At 52.6% G+C, this 17,333-nt stretch overlaps 1 long non-coding RNA gene across 1 annotated transcript; it reads right to left on the bottom strand.

Annotated features, from left to right (window-relative positions):
* Positions 1–332: 332 nt before the first annotated feature.
* LOC123521309 lies at positions 333–3,255 on the bottom strand. The gene is made up of 2 exons (XR_006679767.1): positions 3,199–3,255; positions 333–2,326 (listed from the first exon to the last, which is right to left on the bottom strand). It is a non-coding gene; the product is annotated as an uncharacterized LOC123521309 (long non-coding RNA).
* Between the last annotated feature and the right edge of the window lie 14,078 nt (positions 3,256–17,333).

Raw genomic sequence — 17,333 nt, 5'->3', positions numbered from 1 at the left:
TCCGGGAGGCCGGGTACCACAGTCCTGAAGCTCTTGGCTGGTAACCTGAAGGGCCGTGGTTTAGTCAGTCAACCCCGGCCCCCGAGTCTGCTCGTGTGAAGACCACTGACTGGGAAACCCTAAGGACAGCTCCGCTTTTCTCTCTGCCTCGACATTCTGTCCAGAGACAAGTCGACTCTCAGCTCCAGAGGGGGGACTTAGTTCTGTTGGGCAGAAAAGGAAAGGCCGGGAGCCATGCTCGGCCAGCAGAAGGGTCATGGGCATGTTTACTTCTTTATTTTAAATTGTACTCATGTTTGTTTCTTCATGAATATTTATACAAAGGCACTTAGTTCAGAGAGACCATTTATTAAGTCAAGCGGGACAAGGGTGAGATAACCACGAGACACACCATCTGGATGGGGAAGACGATGATTAGCCCGGTCATACTGGTGTCCAGGGGTTTGCCGAGAAACCGAGCTTTCAAAGGATGCGGAGGGCAAAGGAAACTCACAAACACATGGCCCGTGGCAAATCAAAACATCCTACTTACCAAGGGGCTCCCAAAGAGAGCCTGGGACACACGCGTACATCTTGTCAGACAGGGGGCTTCCAGGATTGGGCATCAGGGCACACAGAGGGCTCGCCCACCCCTGAAGCCTCCCGTAGCACACCGGCCCTCTCACAGGTTAGGTTAGGCAGGGGAGGGCAGCCACAGAGCGCGGTGCTGCTTGGTCAGCCTCTGAAGAAGAGTCCCTTTAAGGTAAGGAGTAAAATTGTTTAAAGCCCTGAGCACCATGGCTGAGCGGTCTTCGCTTTGAGTGCATTCCCCTTGAGGTGGACGCAGAGGGCAGCTGGCTGGAGGACATGGTTTCCTGACTCATTCGCTGCATGAAGGTTTCACAAGCCCCCACCCCACACACACAGTGCAGAGACCCCACTTCCTCTCGGCAGCACGACGTGGCCATCTCGGAACAAGAGGCGGCGGCACCGTTGTCAACACTGGGCACCATCAGACGCAGAGCCCGAGGGACTCGCCTGGTGCTCAGGTGCCACGTTCTCTAAACTTCTCTTTAAAGGAGGGTTTGGATCATTAAAATCGCAATGGGCCTCATTTTTTTAATGAGAATAAATGGCTTTTGTTTGGATGAGAGGCAGCTCTGGGCTCCGTGTCAGCTCCCGTGGGGTGGTGTTTGCTGAAAGACTCACTGCTCCATCCTCGGCCCGCAGTCAACTCTTCCAGCTGCAAATGCCTGCCTCCAGGCTCTCCCGTCAGTGCCTGCCTGTTCACGGCGCTCAGCCCCTCAGCGATGGCCGGGCTGCCAAGTGGCCTTTGCTGGTTCCCAAGACGTGCTCGCCCTGGGCTGTGTTTGGGACGTGTGGACTGGCAGCTCTTGCCGTGAAGGGGCCGGTGCCAGGGAGAGGCCACTGCTCAGCAGGAATAAAGACAAGCTGAGGCATGTCCCCGCTTCACCAGAAGCTGATGTTGGCCCACGTCCAGAGCCCATGGCAGCTGGTCCAGGGGGACCTCCTTCATGCCTTCCAAGACCAAGGTCCCCTCTCCATGGTGGGCATTCTAGGAGCGATTCACCCCCGGCCGAGGGGTTCAGGGCCCAAGTCCACCCCCTGGAAATGTTTGGCCTTCCAGCTGGGCAGCTTAGATTCTCTTCCTGGGCTTGCCACACGTGCACAGGGTATCTTGGTAAGGCGGTTTTCTTACCTGTCAGCTAAGTTCCAGAGTTCTTCTAGCCTCATTTCTTGTGAGTGGGTGTCTGTCCCTCAGCGCCCGGAAGCCCTGGCGCACCTTCCAGGGCCGGGTTCGAGGCCCTGCGGCATCCACTCCCAGGTGCTCCCCGGTGTTACCTGGGGGCCCTGGGCCAGCTTTCCATCCCAAGCTCCAGGAGCCTCGCGCCACAGCCTTTCTCCCGACTGCGCAAACGCAAGCGGCCGTCGGGGCCACCTGTGCGTCTTTGCCCTGCGCGCACTCTATGGTCAGCCGCAGGCCCCGGACAGACAGAGTGGCTGTACATGCTTGGAAGCGTCAGTCCGACAGCTGAGCGCCACTCTGCGTTGGAGGGGATTCCGCACCTGCGGGCACCCAAAGGAGGGTGGTCTCCGCCCACAGCCAAAGTGGCTGCCGCTTGGTGGCACGGGGCTGGGTCTTTGGGCCCGGCCCAGCGGCTACCTGGTTGGGGAGCTTGCCGGCAGCTGCCCTCCGGGGGGCCCTGCGTGGGGCCGGCCTCAGCGGCAGTACTCCCGCTCAATGCTGGCCATCAGCTCCTCCTCGGAGTAGTCGTACACGATGGGCGGCTGCCCCTCAGGCCTCTTGCGACAGCTGCTTGGGGTCCTGTGGATGGTGCGCGAGGACAGGGGCGTTAGAGGGTAACCGTGTCTCCCAAACGCATCATCCCAACTGGATAGCCACCAGGACCCTTTATGGACCTCGGAACCACCCAACATCCCAATCCCCAAACCTCTGCCAGTTGCCCAAGGCCCGAGCTCACCTTCTGAAGCGCTCAGCCTGGCGGCGAGTAAAGCAAGGTTCGCCCACGACCTTATCTGCTAAGACCCTGCACCCGAGTGGGCAGCCAGGCCACACAGTGCTCAGGAAGTGGGCTCTGGGGGCGGCGACAGGGGTTCTATCCCAGGCCGCCCACTTGCTAGCTCAGTGACCGTGGCAGGATCATGTACGCCCTGGGCATAGTCCTTGTCCTCCTCCATTGCTCTAAAAGGGGGCTGTTAAAGATGCTCTGTGCACACTTTGTGCACAGCAGCGGGGCGACTGCTGGCACGCGCTCACGTGGACTGGAGCATGGCACGCCGCACAAGCCCTTGCTGCCCGTGAACTAGTAGACCTCGCGCCTTTGCCTGATTCGGTCCGGCCCCCATCTCTCTTGGGAGCTTCATAGGGGGCGGGACAGGTTGGGTGTTTGGGGGTTCCTGTCTACTCCCTCAAACAGCCGAGATGGGACCTGGAGCAGAGTTCCCGTTTCCTGCTGCCCGAGCCCCTGAAAGTGAGCGTGCACTAGTCTGGACGCTGTCCGCCCATCCTCTTGGGCCAGACCCCCTGCCACCCTCTGCATGGGAAGAGGGAGCTGGGTCCGGAAACTAGGGTGAAGCCTGGAGACAATGGGAGTTGTGGAGGTTTCCGGATGTCGCTGGAGGCAGCAGTAAGCACACAGCGGCTTCTGGAGTGGAGACGCGCGTCCCTGTACTTACTCTGTGGGCCTGCCGCTTTCCCGGCGGTCCTCAGTGTCCTGCTTTGGGGCCGCCTGGAGGAGGAGGAGGAGGAGAGGAAGAGGTGTCAGCGGCTGGTCAGTAGGGCAGCCTGCCGGACATCCGTGCCAACAGACAGGTGCTCCACCACCTGGAGTGCTGCCTCCGGCCCTTCTAGTGACACTGCACCTGACAGGGGGGAGGGGGGGGCGCATTCCCAGAGCTCACAGCAAGAGCATGGGGCAGAGCCAGAAACAGAGTCCCTAGCTCTTGGGGGGGGTGGGGGGGGGCAGGGTTTTTCAAAAGGATACCGCTGCAACTGGTACGTGATCATGCCCCAAACGTGGTGCTGGGGGTGAGTGTTGGTCCACTCCCTGTGTGCTCAGGAGTCCAACCCTCAGGAGAGCGAGAGGGCCGCCTGCTCCCACAAAGACGTGCGTCACAGAAACCCTACACCAATTCCTCTGGTTCCTTGAGGCTTCCTCACCCCCCACTACCATGACCCCAGTGCTGCTGCTCCATTCAGACTAGACTGGAACATGTACACAGGTATAGATAAGAGATGGGAGCTCACGACCCACAGATTCCGGGAACAGGAGTGCGAGGAGAGAGGAAGGGAGAAAGGGGGAACCGATTGCAATGACCTACACAACCATACACCCCTCTGGCGGTGGGGGGGTGGGGGAGAACAACCAAAAACATGGGGGAAGGGAGACACCAGTAGGTGTGAGAGATGAAAATAAAAACAATGTGCAATCTATCAAGGGGTTATGAGAGTGGGGGGGGGAGCGGATACCAAGGGCTCAATAGAAAGCAAACGTCTAGAAAAGAATGAAGGCAACATATGTACAAACATGCCTGATGCAAGCGATGTATGGTTGTGACAAGAGTTGTAAGAGTCCAAATATATATATATATAAATATAAATATCTATACTGAGTCACTTCAATAGCAAAAAAGAAACCTTACATGAGGGACTCTGGATCACAATCCAGGCATGCCCGCAGGGAATCTGGCACATTACTTAATCTCTGTGAGATTCTGCCCTCAACCTCGCCCCCCACCCCCCCACCCCCGCCAAGCCTCTACATAATACAAGGTGGGGACACATGGGGCAAAGACAGGAAGTGTCCAAATAAGGGAACTGTAAGTTCTGGTGCGGCAGGAGCTGGGCTGGCCATCACATGTCCCCGGTGCTGCCAGAGCCTGGTACCAAGCAGGGGCTCTGTGGGTAGGTGCTGGATGGAGGTGGGGATGCGTGTCCCAAGTGAGGGTCAAGGGAGACTTCACATGGTGGGGGTGACTCAAAATCCGTGCGTGACACACATGCGTGCGCACACAAACTTTCCTCTTCCAAACGTTGGAAAATGATGGTTTGGTTGGACACCATGTGGGGGCAGGGCAAACAGAGCTGTGACTAGGCCTCATACACCAGGTAGCTAAGCGGTTTCTCACGGGCACACGGATGAAGAGTCCTGAAATGGCCATGCCGGTGATGAACACATTAGTGCATAGAGGGAAGGTAGTAGGAGTCAGGGTTCTCACTGTTGTTGGAGAACAGATTTGAACCAGGAAAGTCAAGGGGACGGCTGAGGTGACCTGTATGGGACTGGGTTCTAGTGGGAGACACTGTTATGAACTCATGCCTGGGATCCACACCCCCACCCTGCTCTTTAGGATGAGGATGCTGTCTTTAGAAAGGTTTATAAGCAGAGCATGGTTAATGCAAGTGAGCAATTTACAATTATGACAAGTGGCACTGTGAGCAGTTTCATTTATGATGATGTTTCCTACAGCGAGCAGGTAAGGCAGCTTTACACATGAGACTATGTATCGAGTCTCATTCTCGTGAATGGGTTTGGATATGGATCTCTCCCAGTCAGTTGGCCAGGAAGCTGTCTTCCAAATGTCCTGGCACAGATGAGTGAATGCGTCCACTGGTCCACTGAAACATTTCAGTGGGTACCCTGTCCGTTCCTGGAGCCTTGGTTTTGGTTCGTGCTTTCAATGCAGCTTGACCTTCCTCCCTCAGCACCATTGGTTCTTGCTCCTATGCTGCCTCCTGAAATGGTAGAATGTCGATCAGTTCATCTTGGTACAACGATTCTGTGTATTCTTTGCATCTTCTTTTGATGTGTTTTGCATTGTTCCGTCTTTTAATACTGCAACTTGAGGCTTGAATTCTTTCTTATTCAGTCTGTATGCTGAGCGACTCATCCGAGACGCTGCAGCATATGAACAGAATGGGGCATCCGGATTGCAGGGAGGCTTATTAACCACTGGGATATGCGGACGACACACCTGCATGCTGAAAGTGAGGAGGACCTGGAGCACTTGCTGATGAGGATCAAGGACGGCAGCGTCAGTGTGGACTAAGACTCAGCGCAAAGAAGCCCCCATCCTCACATCATGATCGAAGAAGGAAAGGTTGGCGTTAAGGACTTCATCTCGTTTGGAGCCACCGCCAGTGCTCACAGGAGTAGCGGTCAAGAGATCAAACACCAGATTGCCCTGGGTAAGGCTGCCGCACACGACCTCTTTAAATGTTGAAAAGCGGGAGGGAGGGAAAAAAAAAGGAGCTGATACCAAAGGCTCAAGTAGAAAGTAAATATTTAGAAAATAATGATGGCAACATATGTACAAATATGCTTGATAACAATTGATGTATGGAATGTTCTAAGACAGTGGTTCTCGACCTTCCTACTGCGGCGACCCTTTAATACAGTTCCTCGTGTTGTGGTGACCCCCGTGTGTGGGCATATCTGCATGTGGGCAGACCTGCCTGGAGACAGAGGAGCAGTGTCTCAGGTCCTAAGACCATCAGAAATATGGTTTCATGAAAGGGTCGTTTGAACCCCTAAAGGGGTTGCGACCCACAGGTTGAGAACCACTGTTCTAAGAGCTGTAAGACCCCGCCCTCAATAAAATGATTTTTAAAAATTGGAAAGCGAGGATTCCTTTGAGGTGTTTCCAGTTGCCTCCTAGGACATGAAAGGTAGACACTGAAGAAGGAAGACGGAAGAGGAATCCCTGCATTTCAATGACGGTGCCGGCAGGGACTACCGGAAGTACCGTGCACTGCCAAAAGAACAAGCAAGTCTGTGTCCTGGCGGCGATGAGTGGGCTCGGAGAGAAGCCCAGAGTCCAGTCAGTTAATGGGAACGTCCCACTGCGGGTTTCTCAGTTAAGACAAACATCCTATAGTCATTTAAGAGGTTCACTGTAGGGGGAGAAAGGGGGAGGGGGCAGGAGGGCCTCTGCACCATCTGGATAATTGTCTGGAAACCTAAAACTCACACAAAAAGAGCTTTGAAAGAAGGCGGCGGCTGTGGAGGCATCACAGAGGCCCGGCTCCGTGTGCCGGGGGCCAAGTCCTGCCAGTGCAAGCTCACCTAGCACGGCGCCCTGTCGGTCACACGAGATTTCCCGATGTGTTGCAGCCTTCGCGAAGCCGTTAGGACAGGCAGAGCAGTTTGCCATAACTCTACCCCACTTACAGAGACCCTGTGCTTCACAGAGGAGAGGAGAAGCCCCTGGTCATACCGCATCAGCTGTACTGCTGGGGCTGGAAGTCAAGCCTTCCCATTCTAAACCGGAGGCCCCTGCTGCACTGGGTAGCCCAAATCCATTCTCTTCTCTGAGCCCTGGCATGTGATTCCGGTTGATGAGAGAAACAAATCCAGGGACACTCGTATGTGTACGAGACAGTTTTATGTCAAAGAGTAATTATATATTAAGAAAACATCCCAGCCCAGTCCAGATCAAGTTCACAACTCTGATATTAGCCCATATGTCTGATACCAGTCTATAAATTCCTCTTCAGACTCACACAACACATGCTATGATGCCGAACATCACAAGTCTCTGGGTGGAAAGTCTTGTGGATCCAGTGGCGGTGGAAACATCTCAGCGGTGGCGTGGCTCCTCCAGCTCCAGGGCTCTGGCTCCATCAGTTTAGCTCCATGTGGCTTGTCAGCAGGAATGTAAAGCAGAGTGTGGTCCTCCTCCCAGGAGAAAAAAAGGAAGTTCCCAGAATCCTCCTGGTGGGTGTTACCTTGTGACCCGATTGACAGGCTAAACTCCAACCCTTTGCTCTTAATTTCCACAAGTTGACACAAGATTGTGTAACTATCACACCTGGGTTGCCTGTCTGTAAAGTGATGTGGGGAGTTGATCCAGACCACTCAAACACTGTCCACCAAGAGGCCTTTCACGGTACTGAGTGGGGGGTGCACCGTGATCCCAGGGCAGAGGACCTCAGTCAGCTGCAAGCTCGAATTAAAAAAATTAAATATGATGCTTCATCTTAAACTTTTTACGCCATATTTGAATTAAACTCTGTGACATGTCCATTTCACTTTAAAATACTTTCCCCCAAATCTGTTCACACACCCCTCCAAACAGCTTTGTATCTGCATGTATCCTGGAGGGAGACGAGGCCACCTGATCTGGTAGGGATTTTCAGTCTGGGCCCCTCTAAGGAGCGGTTCCACTGTGGCCACCGTGGGCCGGGACTGACCAGATGGCAGTGGGAACAACACAAACATTGTTCTCAAGTGAAAGTCCAACGGTGCTCCCCAAAGTCGTAGGCACTCCCTAGTGAGGCAGGCGCCCGGCCGCCCCCTGGGCTGGGAGTTGTGTGTTTCTCTGACAAAGCGCCATCCGAGGATCCACCCGAGATCCTTCACTGGCCTGGGAAGCCACGTGGTCCCTTACACAGCTCGGGGACCCCCAGAAGATGACCCAGAGGACCCCATGGTTTGGGCACCTGGTTCACTGCCATGTGCCCGTAAGAGCCTCCTGGCTTTGATCCCGGGCGGATAAGCTGCTGGCCGAGTTCCCACCGAGCTCGGACTGCCCAGCCATCTCCTCGAGGCCTACTATTCTGAAAAGCACATCCGAGCAGCTCGGTCCCTGGGCCCATCTCCAGAGAGCCTGACTTAACTGGTCGGGATGAGCCTCAGATCTAGTTGGGGTTGTTTTAGGCTTCAGGTGATTCTCCCGTGTGGCTGGGGCTGGAGCCCGCAGGTCTAACAGGGACCGGCACACAGACACAACTGGTGAGCAGGCCCGCCGGCAGGAGCGGTCCACAAACACAAGCACGTCTAGATTGGAGCACAAATGCTGCTTGCTTCTAAAAAGCGCACACAGGGCCTGCTGCTGCAGGGCTCACCTTGGGGAGAACGCTGTTCTTTTAATACAGTTCCCCAAGGACCGAGTGCTCTGTGAGGCCTTTCACACACTAGGGAAATGAGTGAAGCCGGTATAGGCGTGCACACTGAGCGTGCGCACCGACTGCTCTAGATGGCGGAAACACAGCTGTGGGTAGCAGGGGCAGCAAGGGCACATTCTCCTCTACTTGTCACTTTCCACTCTCCTCCCCTTCACAGCACAACTTGCGGTCCCTCCCCTGGGACGGTGCTTGGCTTCCTGCACTCCCACTGCCGAGTGGACTTGCCCTGGCCACGCCAACACTGTACTGGCTGCTTCTCAGGCCGGGCTCCTCGGCTCCCCAGCCCCACAAGGGCAGGGCCGTGCGATTTCTCCTAAAGCTTGGTGCCCGGCACATGGTCACTGTGCAGCGGCGAGAGAACTGGACGTCCACTAGGACGGGCAGGCATCGTTAGCCAGGTCCACAGATGAGAACATTGAGAATCCAGCAAGTGAAGTGATTGTCCCGGGGTCACATAACTCTTGACAAAAATGTGTCATTTGAACCCAGTCTCCCGCCACCCCCACCACTACATCACATGATTTAGAACTTAGCCCGAGGAGTTTTAATGCCAACTTCTCAAACTTAGAAGCCTGGTGACAACACACGTTGCACTCGGTGTCACCTGTTAGTGTTTCCATCACCGCGCTCCCCTGGTTGCTGCGGTGTGAGAAACCCCCAGATAAACCCTGGTGACCACAGGTCACCTGCTGCCTGCCCTGCGTCCTGACTCAATGCTGACATTCCACAACAGCAAAATTCTCAGCAGGAGCCTGCAATGTATCTTCAATGACAACCGCCCCCCACCCCAAACTAGACAGAAACATTTCTGTTGAGTGCATTCGGACTGCTGGCGGCCTCACGGGACAGAACAGAACTGCTCCGAGGGGTTTACAAAGCTGTAATCTTCACGGAAGCAGATAACCACAGCGGTTTCCCTCGGGTCAGCTGGGGGGTTCAAACCTCTGACCTTTCGGTTGGCATCCAAACACTTCACCACTGCACCGGCAGGGCTACAGAGAAATTCCACAAACGGGGTTCATGTTATTTAAAAAGTAAATGATGGAGCCAAACAACTCTCGAAGGGACGCTGGCATTGCCCATGCGTGGGCTTCCGGTGCTGGGCAGTGGGGCGGGTGGGAGAGGCAGAAGCACCCTGAGGAGGGTGTGTAGCCTCACTGGCAGCCCCATAGCTCCACGTCAGCGTCCAAGATCGCCAGTGATGTTGGGTAGTTTCACATGCTTGCTGTATTACGATTTCATTTTTTAATGAAGTGCTCCTTCACACATTTTGCCTAGTTTTTCTCTTGGGCTGATTTTTCCTTTCTTATTCATTCATGAGGCAGGAGGGAGGAGAGGTTCTGGATATGGGGCGTTGGCGGCAGAGTGGTTACAAGTTAGGCTGCTAACTGCAAGGTCAGCAGTTCACAACCACCAGCCTCTCCTCGGGAGAAAGATGGGGGTTTTCTGCTCCTGGTGAAATAGTTAATGTTTATTGTGCCAACCTGGCCGATAAAGACATGTGGGGTTCATTGAAGGGTGGAGAGATAAATGGCTTGGTGAGCCTCGCCTTTCTAGTTCTCAGGTCTCTTGCTTTCTGATGGTCGGACCAGGGTGCAGCTGCCTTAGCCAGTTCCCTGCTTCAGCTGGCAAGGCTCACTTCCTGTAAGACATCCCTGAGGAGAAACACATGGACCTACCCCGATGCAGCCCTGGGTGCTGGAGCAGCCGTGCGGAGACCCCTGCCAGCTCTGAGATGCTTACACACTCACTGACTCGGCTTTCCTCCCGCAGTCGGCGTCACAGTGTGTGTTTTGTGAGATGGAGGAGGACTTTGTGGATTGGTGTCAGACATATGGGCTAATGTTGGACTTGTGGGCTTGGGCAGCACTGGGTGGGGATGTTTTCTTGATGTGCACTTACTCTTTATATAAAACACTCTCTTATAAATGAGATTCTGTGGATTTGTTTCTCTAATGTACCCAGACTACCTGGAAAGAGTTACAGTACCAGAAACTCACAGGGGCAGTTCTACCCTATCCCGGGGGGTCACTGTGAGTCGGCATCAGCTCGATGGCAGGGGTCTTGGTTTGGTTTGGTATTCTGGTGCCCGTCCTCTGCTGGACTTTGCATGTTACAAACATCTTGCATTCTGAGGCTTGGCTTTTTACTCTTTGTGCAAACATCATCATTCAAAGACTACAGGAAGTACTATGCTGGTGTGTGGGCAGCTGCGTGCACGGTCCCACCTGCTCCTAGTCCAGCATCGCAGCCTGTCTTCTTCCTGACACCAGGGGGGTGGATGACAGAGTGGGTGCACCGGTGTGAACAGTAATGTGGGGACGGGAGCACGTGGACCAGTGGGAAAAGGTGTTCAAGCCCATCCTGATTCAAGCAGGAGCAATGGCCAAGAACCTACAAATCCACAGCCACTGGGAACAGCTGGTAATCACACAGTTGTGACCACAAGGAGTACTGGCAGGGACCCTCGCTCCAAGAGCGTTAGAGAGATGACCTTCTGCCAAGTCCGTACGTAATCTAGCCTTGTAAACGACATGCCCGACTTGAATACTTACTGCACCTTCATTTGCCGTTAACTGTGAAAAGTGGTTCTTTCAGTTTGATTCCTTTTTCTTTCTGTGTTACATGGTTCTTAATAGAAAAGCCACTGAGATGCTCATTTCTGATTGAAATGGGAACACTGAGCAGGACAGGGGTTGCTTTTAGAGCCAAGGGAGTATCCAGTAGCCCCTACAGGCCTGTCCCCGCTTCATGGGTGAGTTCCTTAAAGCATCAGCTCTGTAGCCTCTCTGAAGCGGTCTTCTGCATAAGGTCTGTGATATTTAACATGAGACTTAAGAGGAGGTGTTCTCCTGCCTTAAACTCAGATATTCAGACATCGCCGTGGCGGTTACAGAATCAGGAGTCCAGTCTGTCAATCAGGTCGCAGCTCGATGACCTCGTTGGGAGGCGCCAAGGAGAGAAATAGCTCGCTGGAGGCGGGACACATGCTCAGTCCCCGCGAGACATTCTTGTTGACATGGATACAGGCTGATGACAGCCAAACCCTTGGAGCTGGAGGAGCCATGTGGAAACCCATGCCAGCGCTGAGATGCTTCCACTGCCACTGGATCCACAAGACCTTCCACCCACTGGCCTGTGATCTTCCTGCACTCGGCGTCATTGTATGTGTTGCGTGAGTCTGAAGAGGAATTTGTAGATTGTTACCAGACATATGGGCTAAGCTCGGACTTAAGGACTTGATCTGGACTGGGCTGGGATGTCGTCTTAATGTACAATGGCTCTTTATATGAAGATCTTTCCTACATACATATGAGTGTCTATGAATTTGTTTCTCTGGTCCACCTGGACTAACACAATTGTCAAGAAAACTTGGCCAGCGCTCTCGGTGGGTTTTGAACGTGACTCCAGGCGTGAGCCACTTCCTCAGTGAGCAGCTGTCATGGAGGGTTTGTTTTCCTCAAGGGTTGAATTACTCTAAATTTTTCATTTTGTGTTGTTTGGCTTAAAGAGAAAAAGCCGAATTTTAAAAATCAGAATTATGGAATAGAACGTGATCCATTGCAATAATTTAAGAAGAAAGTGGCCATTTATTCTGGAGGAGAGTTCAGGACATGTTACCGAATGTGGGTCCCCTTGAAGGGACATTAAAAGGCGGATACTTTGAATAACTATGTGTTTGAAACTACCATGTTCAATGTGACGGTATAACCTGAGGATGCTAAGAAGTAATCACCAGCATTGATTTAAGTATTTTTTTAAATAAAACCAGTAGACAAACATTGTGAAGGGGATTCAGATCGAATGGGTGAAGAAGTGAGCAGTCCTGAGTCAGCAGAAGTTGCAGGGTCCTGGATGCCTACAGACTGAGAACTTATGCACATAACTATGTTGGAAAGGTTTTTGCTTTTTTTAGGGAGAAAGGGTTGTGAGTGCATGGTGTGTTGTCAGTTTTTGGTTCACATAGCCTTATTAGGAACAGCTAAGGGACAGATCTCTGGAAGAAATCAATACGACTTTAGTTAGAAATGTAAAGATGGAATTTATCTGGAATTTATAAATAGTACCTAGTTCCATCTTTTGCTGTGTGGTGAATTACTGGAAGTCTTATGGATCCACTGGTGTTGTAAGCATTTCAGTGCTGGCAGGAGTCTCCACGTGGCTCCTCCAGTTCCCAGGGCACGGAGTCTATCAGCATAGTGCCGTGTGTCTTGTCAGTAGAGCACCTCTCAGGGAGTGAGCAGAGAGAGTGTGTCTCCTGCGTCCAAAGGAAGTGCCATCTTCCGTGGATTTTTAAGGATTCAGAGTTTGATAAGTAGAGGAGGAAAAGAAGGCCATCCAGTTATGGGAAAACATATGCAGATGCAAATGGCCAGCCAAACCCTCAAGACGTGTTTACCTGTCAACTACTGTGTGCTGTGTGCTGTTAGCCCGTGCCAGACAGGACCCCTCCCAAGAGCAGCTTGTCAACACAAGTAGAGAAAAGCCAAATACCAGGCTACGGTTAATCAAAAGGCTTATGAAGATAGACGTAACACACTTTCCCCCAAATCCTTAGAGTGACAGAAAGGATCATAAGCTGAACTTCTTAAGAAAGTCTTAACAGGCGCTGGAAGACCCGGGGCATCACTGCTGAACCGGAGATGAGGAAGAGTGGGTGGGACGTGGAAGACAGGCTGGGTGAGATTTAGGGAGCAGAGCACTCATCAAACACACAAAAAGAAGACAACTCAAAAAGGGTGTGTGTGTGAGAATCTGATGTGCTCCCCGCTGAGCAGCAGCAGACCATGGGGGCAGTGGGCAGGGGCACCCTCGAACCCCTACCCCATCTGGTGTCAGATGGTACACCTGGGGCATTTCCCCCAGGCGGCAGCCTAGGAGGCCTGACTCCTGGCCCCCTTCTCTAGCACCCCCCACCTCCCGTCTCCTACACAGACTGGACCCCTGGCTCAAAGACATCTCAAGCATTTGAAGAACCACCACCCGTGCTCGAGAGAGGCACCAGACCCATTCCAGCTCATTAAACCAGAGACGAGGGAGTCCGGGAGATCAAACTGAGAGAGACTTCAAAGAATAAACTTCATGAAAAACAGCCACTTAGAAAAAAAAAGAAAGAAAACGGGGGTAAAAAGTACACGTTCAACAGATGGCCTCAACAGTAACACTGACACAGCTGAGGGTAAAATTAACTACCGAGAAGACAGGCTGGGTGAGATTTAGGGAGCAGAGCACGCGTCAAACACACAAAAATGGCCCTAAAAGGAGCGGCAGACATTTGAAGGGGAAAAACTGCAGGGAAGGAAAAGATCAGGACGAGTAGACAAGTGACCCTGGATGAAAGAGGAGAATGCAGGGAACAGAGGGGACTGCGTCTTCTACTTCCCGAGCATCTATCCGCCTCCACCTACCGCACAAGGAAACCGCCAGAGCTGGACTCAAAGCGCAATTTCACCTTTGACAGGGGGCCGTCTAAGTCCAGCTTTTTGCAGGTTTTAGTGTATATAGCTGAGAGGATACTGTGTCGCTGGGAATAACTGAGTTTGTGAAGAGGAGGCGCAGGGAGAAGAAGAAAGGAAAGAAAAAGCAGAGAACAGGAGTTGTATGATAACTGAAACAGAACACTTGATCCAAAGTTTGAGTGATGCCAAAGTAGCGGCTCAGCAGCATTTAGAAGATACAGCTGAGCAGGGTTCTCAGCCTCCCTAACGCCGCAGCTCTTTCATACGCAGCTCATGTGGTGGTGACCCCCCAACCATAACATGATTTTCCTCGCTAGTTCATCACTGTAATTTTGCTACTGCTATGAATTGGGCGACCCCTGTGAAAGGGTTGTTCGAGCCCCAAAGGGGTTGCGACCCACAGGTCGAGACCCGCTCAACCACAGGTTGAGAACTGAGCTAAAGGCTGACACTAGCATGCAGGAAAAGAGGAGGAACGTATGAGAGAAAAAATAGAAAATGGACTTGAAAGGTCCGCCATTTATCAAGCAGAAGTTTCAGAAGCTATAAAGAAACAGTGGGGGGGGGGTGTGGAGGACATGCAGGTGAAATGTCGCACAGCCCCATAGGGTCTTGGTGTGCGGGCCGCCATCACACAGCAGCCTAGCGTTGAGTGGCTCTGGAAACAGAAGCGTCGAAGGCGAGGGGCTGGAACCCGCCGCTGGGTTTTCAGGTACCTGGGGGGCTCTGGACAGTGGACCGAGCAATTGTTCTTTCTTCCAATCGGATTTCAAAATTAAATGCAACACCCACCCTGAAGTCCGGCCCTCGTGTTTGGGGCTTTCCAGAGAGGCTTGGTGGAGGAGCACCGGCCCCTCACAGGCTCTCTTTGAACGACCCTGTCTCCTATTCACGCACCAAACCCACCCCCCACCCCCCAACCCACCTCCTCGGTTAGGCGGCCTTCCGCCTGCTTCTTTTGACCTTGTCTGTACTTGGCCGGTTTCTCTTTTTAAATCATTTTATTGGGGGCTCTTACCACATACAACTCTTACCACAATCCATACATGTGGGGGGAGGTAGATGCCAGCAGGCACCCTCCCTATCAGGTGCCAGACTGCAGTGGGCCTGCTCCCTGCTGCTGGGGAAGAGGAGCTAAGGCTTGGGACCATTAGCTTGGTCCTGTAGGAGGAGTTTACACCTACTGATAATGGTTCCTATGGAGACCCAGGGAACAGGTCAAAGTTAAGCTGCCATCCTAAATCTGGGATCCAACCATCTTGTCACATGTGTACCCCCAATCCCTCCTCTTCCTATGGCGTGTATGTCCCTAGACCCCTCCCCCCTCATTGCTGTATAACCTATAGTGTAACCCCTTCCTGTGACGTATGCCTTTACCTGTAATTAGGGCGCTTGCACAGCCCCAAAAGGTATATAGGCGTGGGTCATTAATAGCAATCTCTCTCGCTGGGCTCTCGCTGATCACGCTCCTCGCATCTCCCCTCCTCTCTCCCTTGTTCCCTTTCCCGTCCTCCTTCCCTCCCCCTCTCTCCACGTGGACCACCAAGCTGGGCTGAGGTGAGCAATGCTACCATGTAATGTGTCTGACTGCATTATTGTTATATCTCTCATGCTCTTGATGACTTTAATATAATACTTATATATCTCAACCGTACAATTGTGCATTATTGTACCCGCGTACTAGCGGTGGGGGCTGGCCCCCGCCCCCCTATAACTTAATACTACACACACATACATTAATTGTATAAAGCACATTTGTACATTCATTGCCCTCATCATTCTCAAAACATTTGTTCTCCACTTAAGCCCCTGGCATCAGCTCCTCATTTTTCCCCCTCCCTCCCACTCTCCCCTCCCTCATGAACCCTTGAGAATTTATAAATTATTATTTTGTCATATCTTGCCCTGTCCGATGTCTCCCTTCACCCACTTTTCTGTTGTCCGTCCCCAGGGAGGAGGTCACATGTCGATCCTTGTAATCGGTTCCCCCTTTCCAACCCACCCTCCCTCCACCTTCCCAGTATTGCCACTCACACCACTGGTCCTGAAGGGATCATCCGCCCTGGACTCCCTGTGTTTCCAGTTCCTATCTGTACCAGTGTACATCCTCTGGTCTAGCCAGATTTGTAAGGTAGAATTGGGATCATGATAGTGGGGTGGGGGGGAGAAGGAAGCATTTAGGAACTAGAGGAAAGTTGTATTTTCCATCATTGCTACATCGCACCCTGACTTGGCTCTTCTCCTCCCCGAGACCCCTCTGCAAGAGGATCTCCAGTGGCCTACTCATGGGCTTTGGGTCTCTACTCCCCACTCCCCCCATCATTCACAATAATATGATTTTTTGTTCTGATGATGCCTTATACCTGATCCCTTCGACACCTCTGGTTTCTCTTGGTATAAACACACACTCGACATGCACCCGCCTCTCCCAGTGGACCACTGGACTGGGAGCCCCGTTCTTTACATCTTCCCCCAACCAGCACCCTGCATGGACCTGGATCAGTGTAGGCCCTGAGCCGTGGGAGAGGCTGTTCTCTGGAAGGGCAGCTGTACCTGTATTGTGTGCGTATAGGGGGGGGGGGGCACCTTGAATGCCTGCCACAGGGAGCTGGCACAGGGGCTATTTTGTAGCTAGTAAGAGCTTTTAAAGGTTTTTACTGTGTAACCTTAGCACATAATCCTATACTGCCAAATCATCACTGTTCTTGCCTGTTGTCCCTGTGGGAACCTGGGGACTTCAGGTGTGCCCACATTCTCTTCTAAAATCCCCCTCCATCCTCCTATTTTGAGACTTCACCACCCAGCTTAGTCCTTCATCAGACACCTCAGGGTGCCTGCCTTACTCCGCTCAGCAACCCTCTTCCAGCCGGGTGTCATTTTCTTTCTTTCTAAACAGTTTCATTGGTGCTTCATCCCACGTCACACAATCATATCAAGAAGAGTTGTACAATCATCCCCACAATCAGCTTTGGAACACTTCCCCCTCCACCCATGGTTACATCACTTTTAAAATGAGTTGTGTAATCACCATCCGTTCTAGTACGCCCTCCCCTCCCACGTGCCTTGTTTGTGCCACCTGCCCCTCCCCCTCCCCGTCTGCCACCCCTACTCCCCTGTAAACCGTCCCTACGCATCCACTCCTGTGCTTCACAAGCTGGGAAACCCGACAGAAACAAGATGAAACAGAAAGTAAAGTGGCAAGGACAAAATCAGAATAGTACAAAGAAAAATACAAACTGAGTAAGAAAGAAAAGACCACCACGAATAGTTAAAGGGTCAGGGAAGAAAATGTCAGGGAACAAGCAAGAAATCCTTGCACCTAGAAGCATTGCAGGTTGGGTCAAGAGGGAGGTCAACTGACCAAGTATCAAGTTCGATCCGGTATAATCACCATTGCCATGATCTCTGTCTGAGAGTAAAGCTGTGGGAGCCCTGGCCTGTGGCTG

This window comes from Echinops telfairi, unplaced genomic scaffold, assembly GCF_000313985.2.
Source record: "Echinops telfairi isolate 266 unplaced genomic scaffold, ASM31398v2 ScPeMD7_9;HRSCAF=40, whole genome shotgun sequence".
Classification (NCBI taxonomy): Eukaryota; Metazoa; Chordata; class Mammalia; order Afrosoricida; family Tenrecidae; genus Echinops; species Echinops telfairi.
The sequence above is the reverse complement of the archived record's forward strand: the minus strand, read 5'-3'. Positions and strand labels throughout refer to the sequence as shown.